This window comes from Symphalangus syndactylus, chromosome 15, assembly GCF_028878055.3.
Source record: "Symphalangus syndactylus isolate Jambi chromosome 15, NHGRI_mSymSyn1-v2.1_pri, whole genome shotgun sequence".
In the NCBI taxonomy this organism is placed as follows: Eukaryota; Metazoa; Chordata; class Mammalia; order Primates; family Hylobatidae; genus Symphalangus; species Symphalangus syndactylus.
In genome coordinates this window covers 90,031,187-90,052,886 of record NC_072437.2, presented here as the reverse complement: position 1 = coordinate 90,052,886, position 21,700 = coordinate 90,031,187, and the positions used below count along the sequence as shown (strand labels likewise).

The window sequence follows — 21,700 nt, the reverse complement described above, 5'->3', positions numbered from 1 at the left end:
AGCAAAAGCAGTTATTAAGAAGTATGTTTTTAGCTTCATCCATGTCCCTACAAAGGACATGAACTCATCATTTTTTCAGCAAACTATTGCAAGGACAAAACACCAAACATCGCATGTTCTTACTCATAGGTGGGAACTGAACAATGAGAACACTCGGACACAGCATCTGATACTATGATTATAGTATCATACAGAGTATCTGATAGATCTGAATCATAGGTTCACTCTGATCAGTCAGCAGCCATGAACATGGAGGCAACGCCCTCCACCAGCAAAAAGACTATGACTTTTACTTGCTAAAAGCTCAGGTGATCGTTAGCATTTTTTAGCCAATAAAGGAGTTTTTAATTAAGGTATGTACATAAGTTTTTTGAACATAACGCCATTGCAAACTTAACAGGCTACAGTGTAGGGTAAACATAACTTTTATATGCGCAGGGGAACCAAAACATTTGTGTGAGTTGCTTAATGCAGTTTTTGCTTTATTGCAGTGGTCTGGAATGAAACCCACAATGTCTTCGAGATATGTCTATACACATATTATTTATATATTATATATCTGTATACATATTCTTTTATATATCTTTATATACATATATATAGAAAGAGACAGAGAGAGAAAAGAAGATAAAAATATGCAAAATTCAGTGTTGGGAGTATCCATGAGGAAAGAGTTTCTGGTTAATGATTGTAATTTTCTTTCTTAAATATTAGGTCTTCCAGTGAGCTAAGTCATGTTTACTATATCCTTTAGATTCATGAGATTCTTGATATTCAAATATATTTTTCATCACTATTTTGTGTAGCAAATATCTAATGATATATTTTTGCATTTTTTTTTGGTGGCTAAAGTATGTTAGAACGACTTTCCAAGTTTGAAGTTGAAGATGCTGAAAATGTTGCTTCATATGAGTAAGTCAGTTTGCAGTTTGAAAGGAGGGAGCCATTGATGGATCTCTTACCTTTAGTGAAACAGGGCTTCCGCTGAGGCAAGAAGGAAAAAGGGAAACTATGGAAAGATATCAAAATGTATGGGCGGGAGGGTACACCGTATTTACTCCAGTTGAATGCTTAGACAAGTATTATTTTGAAAAAAATTCCATCCATTCAGAAATAAATGTTCTTCTAGCTTGAAAATGTAAAAAGTATTCTTAGAGGAAAGTAATTCCATTAAAATTTTTTTAAAAAAAACAGGAATGCAGAATGCTACTTAACTCATCAATAGTGAACATTTCTCATTTTTACTGGATATGGTGTGATTCCCAATTTTGTAGATTTTGCCTATAAGCAAATAGTATTGACAGCAAAAGCAAACATGTTTTGCTGACTAAAGACCTCTTTATGCTCATTGGGATTTTATTCTTATTTGTTTCTAATCTCACTAGACTATTTCCTGTTGCACTTACCTGAAGGCATTTTATCATGTACTCACTGAAATGAAACAATACATTCTTAAACTGGCTTGTGTCTGAACTGCAGACATATTCAGGAGATTTTTCTTCTGCTTCTTTCTTGCCCAGTTGTATAACCATTCACCAGCTTGTGTCAATGCTGGAGAGGAAGTACTGCCATAGAGGAAGTTAACTCACCATGGTTGTAAGCTGTTGGTGTCTAAACAAAGACTGGAAACAAAGAGGGCAAATACGAATAGTTCTTCAAATTACCCTGAATTTGCCACTGAATTAAACTGTGTGTCTGCAAATTAGCTATACATTTTCTGTAATGGAGCTGCCCAGGGCTGAAACAAAATTAGACAGATTAAGCAAGGCAAGCATTTCCTTCTTTCCCCACTCCAAACACAATAAAGCAGGTTTTCATTTTATTTTATTTTTAAATTACAAAGTCTCATTACGTAGATATAGGAGGAATTTTCAGTAGTCCCTGTGAGAAATGCTGGTGTTTCATACCAGGGGGATGATACTGGATTTATAGCAAAAGCTGGAATCAGTGCTTGGCTTTGACATCATATATTCATTCACCTGATACTCAACAAGTCACTAACCCTCTTTAACTTTCAGATTATTCAAATGTAAACTGGCTATAATGCAATCTATGTACTGGATATTGTATTGTAAAAAATTAGTAATAAAACAAAAATAACATGCAAAAATACTTTGAAAACTCTGTAGTTCTGTAAATAGGTTTTATTCTAAAAACTGAAAATAACGTAAGAGTTCGTTAAAGGAAAATTAGAAAATACAATCAACAAATCTACCCACATATAGTCATTCTTAAACTTTGATGCATGCACTTCTAAGTTCTTTAAGCATATACTTTTTTTGTTTACAGATATGAGAACATACTTATTCTTTTGTAAATAACCTTATTACTTAATGACATCATGACTATATTTTTTTGTTAATATATATTCATGTGCACTTAAAACATTATTTGTAACAGTTGTGTAATATTTCATGGTGTGGATGTGCTATAATTCATTTAATAGTCAGATATTGCTGAACAATTAAGTTTTTTACAAGTTTTTAACTGTTACAAAAATGAATATATTTGAGGCTAAATCTCTGTATATTGTTGGTTATTTGCTTGTTATAAATTCTCAGAAGTGGAAATTCTGTGTCAAAGGAAATGATTGTGACGCTATTGATATTGATGTGTGCTTTAACATCAAGATGCCAAGTGTACATTTCTCCTCTCCCACACTTAACACTAGCCATCATTGATTTCTCTGATATTAGTAAATATGTTTGTTCTGATGCACATTCTTTGACACACCTTCATTTATCCTTTTCTGTCTTTGGACTGAAAAGTTAAATCTATTCATCCTTTTTCTATTTTATGTAAGATATGCAATTTCTCCCAGGTTGTCTTGCTTTTCACTATATAAAAGCATTTAATCCTCATGTAATCAAATGTATCTGTACTGTTCTTTGTGATTTTGCCTTTAATGTTATTCTCAGAAAGTCCTTCTTACCCCAAGATTTTAAATATATTCACCAAAATTTCTGTTTTGAACTTATTTTCTTCATTTAAATAAAATATCTGCCCTGAATTTACTTTGTCTTAAGGTATAAAGTGTAGAAATTTACTTTTCTCCTAAGTGACTCTTAGTTTTCTCAGCATGAAAGTGTCATCCCCCTGTATTGTCCTTACCCTGTTTTAGTGATCTAGAGTGAGCAGGAAGACCAGAGTCACTGCAGTGTTTTTCGTGCTTTACATCGTGGCCATCTCCCTACCCCCCGAGTCTGTACCAGAGAAAAATGTGTCCAGTGGGAGAGATAGCACCTGCCTTCGATACAAATCCCATTTCATTAAACATGGTCTTGTTAGTGTCATGTAGCTTCCACCTTCTATTGATAAAAAATGAGTCATGTTCATAGTTAATATTTGTGCTTTTAATTCAACTTTGATATTAATATTGGAACTTTTAGTGTTTTAAGTTTTAGTATCTCATATCTTTTTCTATCTCTTTTTTTTTTTTTTTTTTTTTTTTTGAGCTGGAGTCTCATCCTGTCACCAGGCTGGAGTGCAGTGGCACCACTCAGCTCACTGCAACCTGCGCCTCCCAGGTTCAAGCGATTCTCCTGCCTCAGCCTCCTGAGTAGCTGGGACTACAGTCACGCACCACCACACCCAGCTAATTTTTTGTATTTTTAGTAGAGATGGAGTTTCACCTTGTTGGCCAGGATGGTCTCGATCTCCTGACCTCATGATCCGCCCACCTTGGCCACCCAAAGTGCTGGGATTACAGGCGTGAGCCACTGTGCCTGGCCTCTATCTCTTTTATTTTTGAATTGTCATTTAAATTTAGTTTTTGTCTCTCATGTGTAGCATGTAATGCCTTTAATTTCAAAGTTATCTGAGAGTATTTCTCAATATGCAATATGAGAGTAATATGTTTGTATTTATGATTTCTGGTATGTTTGGTTTTATTTATCATCTTTTTCTTTATTAAAGATACTTTGATATTTTCTTTATAAATTTGTATATATTTTGCTATTAATTGATTTGTTTTTATCCCTTGCATTTTTTATTGATATGCAAGTCAGAAGCCCATTTCTAGTCTATCAATGTTTATATTTAAATGTTTATAAAACATAATTATACCATTTTTTCCATCAATATCGAGAATAAAACTGGACTTGTACTTGTGAAAGATAAAAAATGCAACCTGCCTTTACTTCTATCTTCTTCCACACCTTGAATCCTAGTGTAAGAATGCCTAAAAATTCAAATCAATACTATTATTCATGATTTTATATTATTTATCTTTACTTTTAGAATCATTTATTTACATTTTCACCTGCTACATTATTTTTATTATTATACTTTAAGTTCTAGGGTACATGTGCACAACGTGCAGGTTTGTTACATATGTATGCATGTGCCATGTTGGTGTGCTGTACCCATTAATTCGTCATTTACATTAGGTATATCTCCTAATGCTATCCCTCCCCCAACCCCCCACCCCATGACAGGCCCTGGAGTGTGATGTTCCCCCCCTTCCTGTGTCCATGTGTTCTCATTGTTCAATTCCCACCTGTGAGTGAGAACATGCAGTGTTTGGTTTTCTGACCTTGTGATAGTTTGCTGAGAATGATGGTTTCCAGCTTCATCCATGTCCCTACAAAGGACATGAACTCATCCTTTTTTATGGCTGCATAGCATTCCATGGTGTATATGTGCCATATTTTCTTAATCCAGTCTATCATTGATGGCCATTTGGGTTGGTTCCAAGTCTTTGCTATTGTGAATAGTGCTGCAATAAACATACGTGTGCATGTGTCTTTATAGCAGCATGATTTATAATCCTTTGGGTATATACCCAGTAATGGGACAACTGGGTCAAATGGTATTTCTAGTTTTAGATCCTTGAGGAATCGCCACACTGACTTCCATAATGGTTGAACTAATGTACAGTCCCACCAACAGTGTAAAAGTGTTCAATTTCTCCCCATCCTCTCCAGCACCTGTTGTTTCTTGACTTTTTAATGATCACCATTCTAACTGGTGTGAGATGGTATGTCATTGTGGTTTTGATTTGCATTTCTCTGATGGCCAGTGATGATGAGCATTTTTTCATGTGTCTGTTGGCTGCATAAATGTCTTCTTTTGAGAAGTGTCTGTTCATATCCTTTGCCCACTTTTTGATGGGGTTGTTTGTTTTTTTCTTGTAAATTTGTTTGAGTTCTTTGTAGATTCTGGATATTAGCCCTTTGTCAGATGAGTAGATTGCAAAAATTTTCTCCCATTGTGTAGGTTGCCTGTTCACTCTGGTGGTAGTTTCTTTTGCTGTGCAGAAGCTCTTTAGTTTAATTAGATCCTGTTTGTCAATTTTGGTTTTTGTTGCCATTGCTTTTGTTCACCTGCTACATTTTTATGCTACATTATCAATTATTATTTAGACTTACCTAATTTTGAGTTTATATTATTTACCATCTTTTCTCTGTAAGTCATCTTCCTTATTTCTGTGTTCTTCATTTTGATTCATTGCTCAGCTGACTCAAGCACTCTGAGTAATTGTTTTTAGGAAAGGTACACGGAGGCTGTGCTTCGTGTTGCTTCATGTTGGAGTGTCTGCTGCTCCCGAGTGTGAACAGTACTTTTCCTGGATATGCATTTACTGAGTCATAGTTATTTCCCTGCAAACTCTGCACATAACTGCTTGAAGCTGCATTTACATAGTACACTTTTTTTAAACAAAAAAGTCTCAATTGTGTATTTACTTGGTCTAATTTCAGGGGACACTGAAACAGATTCAGGGGCTAAAGCCACCCAAGCCACTTCTTCATGCCTTTGTAATCTGTCAGACTAGGTTCTGTATGGTGACATTGTCAAGTGAGTTCAGATTTATGACATTTCCTTGATACCCAGAGATCCAGTAGACTGTGTGGGATCAGAGGTTCTTGTAGTAAGGGAATGGCAACTTGAGGAGAGAATTCACCTCTTTTGGCCAATTGATCCTCCATCTACATCAGCCTTAACTCTCCAAGCCTGGGTGGAGGTGGTGGGTCCAGGTGGAGGGGGGAAGATTAGAAGGATTGGGGATTTCCTTTATCTCAGGTTAACCTAACATCATTCATCAAAGGCCAATTTTGTTTTTTTTAACTTTTATTTTAGGTTTGGAGGTACACGTGAGGTTTGTTACATAGGTAAACTTGTGTCAGGGAGGTTTTTTTTTTTTTTTTACATATTATTTCATCATCCAGGTATTAAGCTCAGTACCCAGATAGTTATCTTTTCTGCTCCTCTCTCTCCTCCTACCCTCCCCACTTAAGTAGACCCCAGTGTCTATTTCCTTCTTTGTGTTCATAAGTCCTTATGATTTAGCGACCACTGATAGGTGAGAACATTCAGTATTTGGTTTTCTGTTTCTGCACTAGTTTGCTAAGGATAAGAGCCTCCAGCTCCATCCATGTTCCCACAAAATACATGATCTCATTCTTTTATTATGGCTGCATAGTGTTCCATGGTATATATGTACCACATTTTCTTTATCCAATCTGTCATTGATGGGTACCTAGGTTTATTCCATGTCTTTGCTATTGTAAATAGTGCTTGCAGTGAACATTCATATGCATGTATCTTTATAGTAGAATGATTTATATTCCTCTGGGTATCTACTCAGTAATGGGATTGCTCAGTCAAATAGTTCTGCTTTTAGCTCTTCAAGGTATTGCCATACTGCTTTTTACAGTGGTTGAACTAATTTATACTCCCACCAACAATGTATAAGTGTTCCCTTTTCTCTGCAACCTTGCCAGCATCTGTTATTTTTTGGCTTTTTAGTAATAGCCATTCTGACTAGTGTGAAATGGTATCTCATTGTGGTTTTGATTTGCATTTCTTTAATCTGTGATATTGAGCTTTTCTTCTTATGCTTGTTGTCCACATGTATGTCTTCTTTTGAGAAATGTCTGTTCATGTCAAAGGCCAATTTTGTCAGTGCCCCAGTTCTGCTCAGTATCTGCCCTCTTTGTTCTCCAGTCTTAGGCACAGGCTGTGAGCATTGTCTTAGGATTCATGGCTCTCGGGGTGGAATTTGAGTCCTATGTTGGAGGCTTCAGTATGACAGAAACTTCCTGAAGACTCCTCCAACACAGGAGGCTTCAGTAGGACAAAAAAAAATTGTTCTTCATCAGCTACCTTGTCTCCAGCCATAAGGTAAAATGAGGCATTATTGGAGGCTCCATCAGACAGGTTCTCCTTTCTCTGAGTAATGGAAGGAGCCCAGTCTTTCGGGTGTTTGTCCTTTGAAGTATATCTTACTAAAATGCCTTACCTCTGAAGTTCATTTGCAACCTCATATGCGACTCTTGCTAATGTGTATCTGTTCACTAGGTGTCTAGTTTGAGGAGATGACAAGAGCATCATTTACTCCCTATGCTCATTCCTGAAACACCTGATTTTATTGCAGCGGAAACTGAGATCTGGCCAAAGTTTGATGACTTGCCCAGGCCGGCATTAAAATACAGTTCTCTTCTACCACCCTTTTCTGTCTTCATGCTGTACTCCTTGAGTTGACCACAAGTTTAAGTTTAGTATTGCCATAAAGTTGGGGTTAGGGTTTTGCATGCAATGGAAATGTTACTAAACATCCAAAGTTTACTGTCTTCTGGATAGCAAAGTAAACAAGTAAAATACTCATAGAGCAGGAAGAATAAAATTTTAGCTATTAGTAAAAAGCATTTTGTTATACAACTTCTGAATAATTTTCTTTTAAAATTATATTTATAAAGCCCTTTGTTTTTTGGTTAAATTTACAATATATGTTAGAAGAAATCTGATTAATTTTATTTTTACTTCTTTTTGCAGCAGCAGGATTAAGAAAATTGTGCGTTCAATTGTATCATCCTTTGCATTTGGGTATGTGAGACATAGAAAACACTATGTATTAAATATATCTGAGACTTGGCTGGGCGCAGTGGCTCACGCCTGTAGTCCCAGCACTCTGGGAGGCCAAGGCGGGCAGATCACATGAAGTCAGGAGTTCAGGACCAGCCTGGCTAACATGGTGAAACCCCATCTCTACTAAAAATACAAAAATTAGCCAAGCATAATGGCGGGTGCCTGTAATCCCAGCTACTCAGGAGGATGAGGTAGAAGAATCGCTTGAACCGAGGAGGCATAGGTTGCAGTGAGCTGAAATTGCACCATTGCGCAGCAGCCTTGGCGACACAGCAAGACTCCATGTAAAAAAAAAAAAAAAAAAGAAAAAAAAATATGAGTCTCATATATATCTATACATATATAGATATATATGAGACTTAATACTTCAACGAGAAACACTGAAATAAAATAACAAAAAAGCATTTCCACTGTCCATCAGTTGCCAAGTAGCCATGTGCCCCATCTAATGTAATCTGATTTATCATGGAATTTTGGTTTAAGCTGGACATTAAGAATTGCAAATAAATGGCTTTTGCCTAAGATTAATAGTAACATATTAATATTGTTTTTCTTCCATCTGCAAAAGTAACATTAATGAAAATGAAATGTTAAAATTCTATAATTATTAGTAAAGTGTTTTATGAAGTCCCTTATACATCTAGAATTACTCTTTAATTCTGGAAACAATTTACTTAGACTATTCTCTACATAAGAGTAAGATTTCATACTATGATATAGATTTATGCAATATAATTGTTTCCTTTTGAATTAGTAATATTTGAATTTGAGCTGCAAATTTTTAAAAAAGTACTTCAAAGACTAATTCATCTTCATAGATTAGGCAAATAGTCTAATCAATTTATGCAGAATGTATTTAGGATATGTAACAGCAACTGGCAGGAAGTACTTTAGAGTTCAAGACTCATGTGCCCATCACTATGCTAGAAGTATCCAGATTAATGAGGGTTTATTTTTTATGAGAAGTTGGTATAAACTTCTTATGAAATTCTCAAATTTTAAGAAGAGTTTGTAAACAGACACAGGTGATTTTAATTCAGTTTTACTTTTCTCTCTTGAGATGTTGGTCTGATGTGTCTACTATAAAAGGCCATGATAATATCTTGTGAAGTGGTTGGGTGAGAATTTTGTTTATTAAGAACTGCTTCTATTGGGTGAAAATAGTGATTTTGCTGAGATTCTAAGGCATTACAGTTTTCCCGCCACTGGGCAGATTAATACTAAATAATAATGTTTTGGTACCTGATCAGTGGCTTAAATATAGTATAGCTATAGGGACAAATGCCCCTTTATCTATTTATTTATTTATTTATTTATTTATTTATTTATTTATTTATTTTAGAATATTTGGAGTTTTCCTGGTCTTACTGGATGTCACTCTCCTCCTTGCCAACCTAATTTTCACTGATAGCAAACTTTATATTCCTTTGGAGTATCATTCTATTTCTCTAGCTATTGCCTTATTTTTTCTCATGGATGTTCTTCTTCGAGTATTTGTAGAAGGGTAAGTTTGATTATTTTTATAATGCATTAAACTATTTTGTACTTTTATAAGAAGCACTTTGGGAGGCTGAGGTGGGAGGATCTCAAAGTCAGGATTTCGAGACAATCCTGGCCAACATGGTGAAACCCCGTCTCTACTAAAAATACAAAAATTAGCTGGGCGTGGTGGTGGTTGCCTGTAATCCCAGCTGCTTGGGAGGCTGAGGCAGGAGAATCATTTGAACCTGGGAGGCAGAAGTTGCATTGAGCCGAGATCACGCCATTGCACTCTAGCCTGGGTGATAGGGCAAGACTCCATCTCAAAAAAAAAAAAAAAAAAAAAAAGAAGCATTTTAAAATAATTAACAGGAGCATTCACCACAAACTGACCTAAGAGCCTTTGGGCCTTATGAGAACATTGGTGGTAGTCTGGCAGTAACCCCCCATGGCCTGTGTTTGAGGTGGCCATGGATTGCTTCTCCTCTGCCTTTGGACAGGGGTGGAAAGAGTGGGAGGGACTGCATCTTGTGGTTTGAGTGACAGCTCAGCCATAGCACAATAAAACACTAGGTAGACTTTTAAAGTTTTTGATCTAGGCCCTGATCACCTTTGGATCCACCTGGAGGCTAGGAGAACTTGCCGTCCTGAAGGGAAGGACACAGGCCTGGCTGTTTTTACCATGTGATGACTGTAGAGCCCCAAGGCCTTCAGCAAAGTTCTGCAATAGCCAAGGAGTGGTTATAGCAGGTCTTGGGCAAGACCCAGTGCTGTGCTGGCCTCAGGTCTGACCCAATGCAGTCACAGTAGTGGTGGCCACAGGGGTGCTTGTGTCACTCAACCCCAAGCTTTAGGTGCCTCAGAACAGAGAGAGAGAGACTCTGTTTGTTTGGGAGAAAGTAAGGGAAGAAAACAAGAGTCTCTTTTTGGTAATGCAGAGAATTATCCTGGATCTTGTCCAAGCCCATTAAGGCAGTACCACTATGAGTCTGCAAGAACCACAGAGTTTAGGAGGCTTGGGGTGCCCCCTAAAGCAGATACAGCTTAGATCACAATACCCAAGTTCTTTCAAATATCTGGAAAGCCTTCCCAAGAAAGACGGGTACAAACAAGCCCGACAGTGAAAACTACAATAAATACAGTGAAAACTACAATAAATACCTAACTCTTCAATGCTCAGACACCAAAGAACATCTGCTAGCATCAACACTATCCAGGAAAACATGACCTCACCAAATGAACTAAATAAGACACCAGGGGCCAATCCTGTAGAAACAGAGATATGTGACCTTTTAGACAAAGAAATCAAAATAGCTGTGTTGAGGAAACTCAAAGAAATTCAAGATAACACAGAGAAGGAATTCATAATTCTATTAGATAAGTTTAACAAAGAGATTGAAATAATTTAAAAGAATCAAGCAGAAATTCTGGAGCCAAAAAATGTAATTGGCACCCCAAAGAATGCATTAGAGTCTTTTCATAGCAGAATTGACAAACCAGAAGAAAGAATTAATGAGCTTGAAGACAGGCTATTTCAAAATACATAGAGGAGACAAAGGAAAGAATAAAAAACAATGACGCATGCCTACAGGATCTAGAAAATAGCCTCAAAAGGACAAATCTAAGTGGTATTGGCCTTAAAGAGGAGGTGGGGAGTGTAGAAAGTTTATTCAAAGGGATAGTAACAGAACGTCCCAAACCTACAGAAAGATATCAATATCCAAGTACAAGAAAGCTATAAAACACCGAGCAGATGTAACTCAAAGAAGACTACCTCAAGGAATTTAATAATCACAGTCCCAAAGATCAAGGATAAAGAAAGGATCTTAAAAGCAGCAAGAGAAAAGAAATCAATAATATACAATGGAGCTACAATATATCTGGCAGCAGACTCTTCAGTAGAAATGTTTCAGGCCAGGAGAGAGTGGCATGACATATTGAAAGTGCTGAATGAAAAAAACATTTACCCTAGAACAGTGTATCCAGTGAAAATATCCTTCAAAGTGAAGGGGAAATAAAGACTTTTCCACACAAAAGCTGAGGGATTTTGTCAACACCAGACCTGTCCTAGAAGAAATGCTAAAGGGAGTATTTCAATCAGAAAGATAAGGACATTAATGAGCCATAAGTAACAACCTGAAGGTATAAAACTCACTGGTAACAGTTAGGTATACAGAAAAATGCAAAATGTTATAACACTGTAACTATAATGTATAAACTACTCTTATTCTAAGTAGAGAGACTAAACTATGAGCCAATCAAAAATATTAACTAAAACTTTTCAAGACATAGATGGTATAATAAGATATAAATAGAAATAACAAAAAGTTAAAAAATAGGGAGACAAAGTTAAGTTGTAGAGTTTTTATTAGTTTTCTTTTTACTTGTTTATGAAAACTGTTATTATAAGATTAAAATAATGGATTATAAGATAGTATTTACAAGCCTCATGGTAACCTCAAACCAAAAAACATAACAATGGATACATGAAAAATAAAAAACAAGAAACTAAATCGTATCACCAGAGAAAATTACCTTCACTAATGGAAGACAGGAAGGAAAGAAGGAAGAGAAGACCCCAAAACAACCAGAAAACAAATAACAAAATGGCAGGAGTAAGTCCTTACTTATCAATAATAACACTGAGTGTCAGTAGACTCAACTTTTCAATCAAAAGACAGAGTGGATGAATGGATGAAAGAACAAGACCCATCCAGGTGTGGTGGCTCATGCCTGTAATCCCAGCAGTTTGGGAGGCCAAGGCAGGCAGATCACGAGGTCAAGAGCTAGAGACCATCCTGGCAAACATGGTGAAACCCTGTCTCTACTAAAAATACAAAAATTAGCAGGGTGTGGTGGTGTGCACCCGTAGTCCCAGCTACTCAGGAGGCTGAGGCAAGAGAATCACTTGAACCCGGGAGGCAGAGGTTGCAGTGAGCCGAGATGGTGCCACTGCACTCCAGCCTGGTGACAGAGCAAGACTCCATCTCAAAAATAAATAAATAAATAAATAAAATAAAAAGACCCATTGATCTGTTGCCTACAGGAAACACTCTTGTCCCGTAAAGACACCTGTAGGCTAGAAGTGGTGGCTCACTGCTATAATCCCAGCACTTTGGGAGGCAGAGGCGAGTGGTTTACTGGAGGTCAGGAGTTCAAGACCAGCCTGGCCAATATGGTGAAACCCCGTCTCTACTAAAAATACAAAAATTAGCTGGGTGTGGTGCCGGGTGCCTGTAATTTCAGCTACTCACGAGGCCGAGGCAGGAGAATCACTTGAACCTGGGAGGCAGACGTTGCAGTGAGCTGAGATCACACCACTGCACTCCAGCCTGGGTAACAGAGTGAGACTCAGTCTCAAAATAAATAAATAAATGAATAAAACAAGCAAACAAACAAACCCAAAAACCAAAACCAAAACCAAAAACATGCTAATATATCTGATAAATATTGATGCAAAAATCCTCAACAAGACACTAGAAAACTGAATTCAACAATAAATGGGAAAGATCATTCATCATGACAAGTGGGATGTGTCTCTGGGATGCAAGGATGGTTCAACATTTGCAAATCAATCAATACGATACATTATATCCACACAATAAAGGATAAAAACCATAAGATCATTTCAGTTGATGCTGAAAAAGCATTTGATAAAATTCAACATCCCTTCATGGTAAACACCCTAAAAAAACTGGGTATAGAAGTAACACACCTCAACATAATAAAAACCATATATGACAGACCCACAGTCAGTACCGTACTGAATGGGGAAAAAATGAAAAGCTTTTCTCTGTGATCTAGAACACAATGAGGATGCCCACTTTTACCACTGTTGTTCAACATAGTACCGGAAGTCCTAGCTAGAGCCATTATAGAAGAGAAAGAAAGGGAATAAAAAAAGAAATACAAATCGGGATGGAAGAAGTAAAATTATCCTTGTGTTTGTAGATGATACATTTTATTTGGAAAATACTAAAGACTCCACAAAAAAAACTATTAGAATTGATAAATTCAGTAAAGTTGCAGGATACAAAATCAATATACAAAAATCAGTAGCATTTCTATATGTCAACAGTGAACCATTTGGAAAGGACATTTAAAAAGTGGTCCTATATAAAATAGCCACAAATAAAATTAAATACCTAGAAATTAACCTAAACAAAGACGTGTAAGATCTTTATAATGAAAATGATAAAACACTGATGAAAGAAATTGAAGAGGACATCAAAAAATGGAAAGAGATTCCATGTTCATGGATTGGAAGAATCAATATTGTTAAAATGTCCATACTATCCAAAGCAATTTACAGATTCAATGCACTCCCTGTCAAAATATGAATGACATTCTTCACAGATGTAGAAGAAAGAATCTTAAAATTTATATGGAGCCACAAAAGACCCAGAATAGCCAAAGCTATTCTATGCAAAAAGAACAAAGCTGTAGGAATCACATTACCTGACTTCAAATTATACTACAGAACTATATAACCAAAACACCATGGCACTGGCATAAAAACAGACACATAGACCACTGGAACAGAATAGAGAACACAGAAACAAATCCACACACACTTACAGTGTACTCATTTTTAATAAATGTGCCAAGAACATACATTGAACAAAAGATGTCTCTTCAACAAATGGTTCTGGGAAAACTAGATACACACATACAGAAGAATGCACCTAGACCCCCTACCTCTCACCATATACAAAAATCAAATCAACATGGATCAAAGATTTAAATCTAAGAATTCAATGAAACTACTATACTACAAGAGAACATTGGGAAGAATCTCCAGGACATTGGTCTGAGCAAAAATTACTTGGGCTATACCTGACAAGCACAGGCAACCAAAGCAAAAATGGGCAAATGGGATCACATCAAGTTACAAAGCTGCTTCATAGCAGAGGAAACAATTAGCAAAGTGAAGAGACAGCCCACAGAATGGGAGAAAATATTTGCAAACTACCCATCTGAAAAGGGATTAATAACCAGAATATGTAAGGAGCTCAAGCAACTCGCTAGGAAAAAATCTAATAATCTAATTTTTTAAATGAGCATAAGATTTGAACAGGCGTTTCTCAAAAGAAAACATACAGATGGTAAACAGGCATATCCAGAGATGCTTAACATCATTGATCATTAGAGAAATTCGCAGTGTAGAAAACTACTATGAGATATCATCTCACCCCAGCTAAAATGGTTTATATCCAAAAGTCAGGCAGTAACAAATCCTGACAAAGATGTGAAGAGAACCCTCATACACTGTTCATGGAAATGTAAATTAGAACCAATTGGAGAACAGTTTGGAGGTTACTCAAAAAACTAAAAATAGAACTACCATATGATCCAGCAATCCCACTGCTGGGTAGATACCCACAAGAAAGGAAATCAGTATATAGAAGAGATATCTGCTTTCCCTTTTTGTTGCAGCACTGTTATAATGGCTAAGATTTGGAAGCAACCTCAGTATCCATCAACAGATGAATGGATAAAGAAAATATAGTACATATACATAAGAGAGTATTATTTAGCCATAAAAAACAATAAGATTTTGGCCAAGTACAGTGGCTCATGCCTGTAATCCCAGCACTTTGGGAGGCTGAGGTGGGCAGATCACCGGAGTTCGAGACCAGCCTGACCAACATGGAGAAACCCCATCTCTACTAAAAATACAAAAATTAGCTGGGTGTGGTGCCGGGCGCCTGTAATCCCAGCTACTCGTGAGGCTGAGGCAGGATAATTGCTGCCACCCGGGAGGTGGAGGTTGCAGTGAGCCGAGATCATGCCATTGCACTCCAGCCTGGGCAACAAGAGTGAAACTCCATCTCAAAAAAAAAAAAAAAAAAGAGAGAGATCCTGTCATTTGGAACAACATGGATGGAACTGGAGATCACTATGTTTGTTAAGTGAAATAAGCCAGGCACAGAAAGATAAACATCACATGTTCTCACTTATTATGGGGCTCTACAAAAAAAAAAAAAAAAAAACAATTGAACTCATAGACCTAGAGAGTAGAACGATGGTCATCAGAGGCTGGGAATGGTAGTAAGGGCTTGGGGGTGGGGAGGTGGGGATGGTTAATGGGCACAAAAAAATAGAATGAGTAACGCCTACTATTTGATAGCACAACAGATTGACCATAGTCAACAATAACTTGATTGTATATTTTTAAATGACTGAAAGAGTGTAATTGGATTGTTTGTAACATGAATGATAAATGCTTGAGGGGATAGATACCCCATTGTCCACAATAAGGGTGATTATTATGCATTTAGTTATATCTCTTATTATGTTTGAATTGCCATGTTGGTGTTTTAGTCACATATAAGTGTCAAATGATGAATATAATTTCATTGTTTGAAAACTTCCCATGAATGTTATATTTTTCCCTTAGTCTACTCTAGAAAATACATTTTAAATAATTCATGATAGTAGAATTCTTAATGGGGATGAGTCAATAGTTTGTGGTCTTTAAATATTCCTATCTCTTCTGGCAGGGGGGAATGAACTTTTTTTTTTGTTTTATATTACAGGAGACAGCAGTATTTTTCTGACTTATTTAACATTTTAGATACTGCCATTATTGTGATTCCTTTGCTGGTTGATGTCGTTTACATTTTTTTTGACATTAAGTTTCTTAGGAATATTCCCAGGTATGAAACATAAGACTTACCTCTCTTAAAGTTTTTCATTAATTTTAGCATTTTCTGTGGCTTTTATTCTATATAATGTTTTCAACTTCAAATGTTCTCATTCTATACCAAATACATGGCTTTAAAATGAAATGTTTAGGTAAATTCCCACATACTTTGAAACTAAAAGATTGTGATATTTAGGGACCAGTGAAGAGTATACACACTAAGTACCATTAATTGAATAAAGAAGATGCAGTACCCAAAGAAGGACTTTTACTCTTGTACTAACTTTAACTTCTCTACATTTTGAAGTTCTCATCAAATTCCCATTTGTATCATTTTTTGGCCTTTTGGCTAAGATCAAGTATAATATTCTTATCAGTTTAATATCTGCTATATCCAAAAAATTTATATTGAAAACAGTTCCCCTCTGTGCTTCAACTACAAATCCCTTACACATAATGTTCTGTCTGGATTTTTCCTACAGCCAAGAGGGAATTTATTTGAGCAAACTCAAAATTTGAGTGACTTCAATCATGAGTTTCTAAAAAATAGCAAACAGAAGAGAAACTAGGCGATGACACATGTAGCACACAATAGTAGAGTTTTGCAGTATAGTTGTGGTAGAAACAAAGAAAGCTCAGGCAAAGTTAGAACTGTTAGGGGTTAGGAAACTAAAGAGTGTATGAGGCCCTGGTGACTCTTTTTCTTTTTTTACTGTGACAATGAGGAAAATGAAAGAGCAAATGTATACTGGGATGTAGATGGTGGCTTCCTAAGCTTGTTCATGGGTCAAATAGCTGATTTCTTTTTGTACCCTAGCTTCCCCGGACTGCAGCTCAGGCCCCAACTAAAAGCATGTTAAGTGATAGGCTTTTGGAATTATTTGAAAATAACCCTAGCCAATGTGGTCCTCTGACTAGAAACCTCAGCATCACTTGACAGCTTGCTAGAAATGTAAGAAGAAAAATACCTTAGCCCCCACCCTGGACCCACCGAATCAGTATCTCTGGTAACCAGCAATCTGCAGCTTAACAAGCTTTTCCAGGTGGCTCTTATTGACATGTGCCCAAATCAGAGAAGCACTAGTCCAGACCATCAGTTCTCTGCTTCGGTGGTTCTGACGGTAGGAGAGATACCAGCTAGCACACTTTGGAAGTATCTCAATCTGTTGCCTGCCTGATGTGCATTAGCAGCTGTAGTGAACATCTGTTACTCATGGGAATAACAAAGATGAACAAGAATAATCGATTTGTTTTGATGTGGAAAAATTGAAAATGCTAGTCTTAAATCCCAAAATTAAATTTACAAATGCTAAGAGTCTATCGTATCACTATTTCTCTAGACCAGAATTTCTCAGCCTCAGCATTACCGACATTTTGGGCCAGATCATTGTCATAAGAGGGCGATGAGCAGCTATATTAATTGTAGGGTGTTTAGCAAAATTCCTGGCCTCTATTCACTAGATGTAAGTAACACAGACACACACACACACGCACGCACGCCAGTTGTGAAAACCTAAATGCCTCCAGACATTGCCAAGTATCCCCCAGGTAGGTAACTGGGGAGAGGAGGGAAAATTGCCTCTGGTTAACAACTGCTGCTCTAGACATAGTTTATATTGATAAAATTCTGTTTCTGAAGCAAAAATGGATCTTTTAAATTTATTGTTAGATGGACACATTTAGTTCGACTTCTACGACTTATTATTCTGATAAGAATTTTTCATCTGGCTCATCAAAAAAGACAACTTGAAAAGCTGATGAGAAGGCTGGTAAGTGGGCAAAACATGCTTATGATTCAGAAAAATATTTTGTGTTTTGGGACCCATTGGCAGGGGTTGATATCTATACTGTATAATGTTTTTTATTTTTATGTTGTTGAATGTTTCACAAACTAATGATGATTTTAAACTCTCAGGTTTCAGAAAACAAAAGGCGATACACAAGGGGTGGATTTGACCTAGACCTCACTTACATTACAGGTTTGTGACACTTAACTGTTGATTTACTTGTATTACTTCACTTTTTCTTGTAATTGTATTTTTTTTTTGCCTCATCTAAGACACATTCATTCAAAATATTCTTTATTCATGAGGATATATGCGACTGTGATAGTGTGACATATTTGTGGTTTAGCCCTGGCAATGGAAGATCTGCACGTCTTCTCAATTCAGGACTACTCAGTTGCAGCATAGGAACTTGAATGGATTTTCAGCTGACCCCATTTGAGTTTCAATTTATTAACCTCTAGTAGTTATTTCTGAGTCCCAAGAATCCCACAGAGACCTCTTCTCATCCTAGAACCCCAGAGAATGAGGTCAGTGCTTTGTAGATCTCAGGTTTTCTGAGTCAGAGGGCTGCAAAGCACCTTGGGAGTTCCCACCATCACTGGTGCCCAGAACTCTTGGATTTTCTCTGGTATTTAAGATAAGAAATAAATTCTAAGAACAAGGGGAACTTCAGACTGAGGCCATCATAAGTACATGGCATACAGTTAGAACTAGTGGAGACTTAAGAACTCCATACCAGTTTAATGATCATTGTGTTGGATAATTTAATATGTTATTTGATTATCCTGAGTATTAGCTCTTTTCTGTCAACCTCAATCTTAAAAGGTTTTTTTCTGTGAAAATGGAGTCTGATCATGTATAAATTAATTTTTTGTATGTTATATGAAATCTATAATAATGTTTGTAATAGTGATGATTTTGACTTTCAGAACGTATTATTGCTATGTCATTTCCATCTTCTGGAAGGCAGTCTTTCTATAGAAATCCAATCGAGGTAAGGGTCTTTATCTGACAAATACTCATTTCTCAGTGAATGTAGACTGTGTAGTCATAAGTTTAATATTAACCCAGATATGGCAGTATTCTTTTAAAAATGTACTCTTTCAAGTAAAAAAAATCATAATGGATTGATACCAATTACAATTGTGCCAGTGATTACAAACCACCCCAAAACTTACTGGCTTACGACAGCAACTATTTATTTGGCTCATGATACTATGGTTTGTGAATTTGGTATGGGCTTAACTGTCCAATTCAGGTGCTTGCAGAAAGGATTTCTTGTCTCAACTAAGCTCATTCATGTATCTGTGGGCAGCTACTGGGTCATCTGAGGACTGGCTAGTCTAAAATGACTTGGCTTCCCTCAACTGACAGAGCCACTGCATGCTACATGCACCTCCCAAGGCCCAAGGCCCATCCCATCTGGCACCCACTGCTGCCAACAGCCCCACCCCCTTCACCAGCAGAGCCACCATATGCTGCATGCACTTCTAAGGCACTGAGGACTGGCCTGCCTGGTGCCCACCCTGCTGTTGGCAATACCCCACAATTAGCAAAGCCACTGCAGCTAGCATGCATATGCCTAAGGCCTGAGAACTAATCTGAATGATGGCTCTCACACCAAGAAAAGCCACACCACTGTCTCCACAAACACTCACCATCAGGCCACTGAGGCACTCACAGACACCACTGAATGCTGATTACAGCCAAAAAAGTCACCTGAAGACTATATTACTGCACCCACCCAGAACCAAAGTCAAAGCACCCTACTCAATGAACACTATAGGAGACAACTATTGGAAAAAGTATTTCTCTATGAAAGCTCCCTAACATTGGAAGAGGCAACGGTTCCCCCAGATGTGCAAAAATCAGTTTAGGGCCACAGGAAACATGAAAAGCAAGGAAACATTACACCTCCAAAGAAACACAATAATTCCCCATTAACAGACCCTAAATTTAAAGAGTATATCAAATGTCTAAGAAGGAATTCAAAATAATGATCTTAAGGAAACTATGAGATACGGAGAATACAGATAGATCAATGAAATTAGAAAAACAATTTATGATCTTATGAGAAATTCGACAGGGATATATATGTCATTAAAAACCAGACAGAGATTGTGGAGCTGAACAATTTAAGGAATAAAATAAAAATACAATCAAGAGACCAGGTGCAGTGGTTCCCACCTGTTATCCCAGCACTTTGGGAGGCCAAGACAGTGGATCACTTGAGGCCGGGAGTTCAAGACAAGCCTGATGAACATGGCAAAATCCTGTCTCTAAAAAATACAAAAAATAGTAAAATTAGTTGGGTTTGGTGGCGCATGCCTGCAATCCAAGCTACTTGGGAGGCTGAGACATGAGAATTGCTTGAATCCAAGAGGTGGAGTTTGCAGTGAGCCAAGATTGTGCCACTGCACTCCAGCCTGGGTGGCAGAGTGATACCCTGTCTCAAAAAAAAAAAAAAAAAAATACAATCAAGAGCTTTAAAAACAGACATGGGAGAGATATGGCCAAAATCTAGGAAGCTCAAAGGTTCTCAAATAGATTCAACCCAAAAAGGTCTTCTCTGAGGTGCATAGTAGTCAAACTGTCAAAAGTCAAAAAGAGGGAATATTCGTCAGGTGTGGTGGCTCACACCTGTAATCCCAGCACTTTGGGAGGCTGAGGCGGGTGGATCAGTTGAGGCCAGGAGTTCAAGGCGAGCATGGCCAACATGAAGAAACCACATTTCTATTAATAATACAAAAAAATTAGCTGGGTGTGGTGGCATGAACCTGCAGTTCCAGTTACTTGGGAGGCTCAATCACGACAATTGTTTAACCCAGGAGGTGGAGGTTGCAGTGGGCCAAGGTCACACCACTGCACTACAGCCTGGGTGACAGAGCGAGACTGTATCCAAAAAAAATTAAAAAAAAACAAAGAAATGTTAAAAACAGCAAGAAAAAAGCATCAAGTCACATATAAGGGAAACTCCATTTGATTAACAGTGGATTTCCCAGTGGAAACTTTACAGGTCAGTAGACCATAAGATGGGATGATATATTCAAAGTACTGAAGAAAAAAAAACCAAGAATACTATACCTAGTAGAGCTATCCCCTAGAAATGAGGGAGAAATAAAGTATTTACTAGACAAGCAAAAACTGAAGGAATTCATTCCCACTAGACTGACCTTACAAGGACTGCTTAAGGTGGTTCTACATCTGGAAGCAAGAGGATGATTATCATTGTCAAAACACACAAAAGTATAAAACTCACTGGTAGTGCAGATATACACATGAGAAAGAGAAAGGAATCAAACTTTTTCACTACAGAAAATTACCAAACCACAAAGATTAAAAAAAAAAATAGGTGAAGAACAAAGGATATACAAAACAACCAGAAAAAAAAATGAACAAAATGACAGGATAAAGCCTCATCTATTAATAGTAATCTTGAATGTAATGTAAACAGATCAAATTCCCAATTAAAAGATATAGAGTTGGCTGCCTAGATTTAAAAAAAAAAAAAAAAAAAAAAAGACCCAACTGTATGCTGCCTACAAGAAACTAACTTCACCTGTAAAGGTTCATACAGACTGGAAGTGAAGGGATAGAAGAAAATATTCCAGGCAAACAGAAACCAAAAGCGAGCAGAGGTAGCCATACTTATCAGATAAAAACAGACTTTAAGTCAAACTGTATGAAGAGACAAAGAAGGTCATTTTACAATAATAAAGAGATCAACTTAGCAATAAGATATAATAATTGTCAATATATATATACCCAAAGCTAGAGCACTCAGATAAACAAGGCAAATATTATTAGGTCTAAAGGGAAAGATAGGCTCCAATGCAGTAACAGTTGGGGCCTTTAACACCACACTCTTACCATTGGACACATCATCTAGACAGAAAATCAACAAAAAAATATCAGATTTAAG

The 21,700-nt window shown here is 37.0% G+C and overlaps 2 pseudogenes; both read left to right on the top strand.

Moving 5' to 3' along the window:
• Positions 1-21,700, top strand: part of LOC129464013 (phosphatidylinositol 3,4,5-trisphosphate 3-phosphatase TPTE2-like) — an 80,405-nt pseudogene that overhangs the window by 19,427 nt on the left and 39,278 nt on the right.
• On the top strand, positions 16,321-16,417 carry LOC129464291 (uncharacterized; annotated as a pseudogene).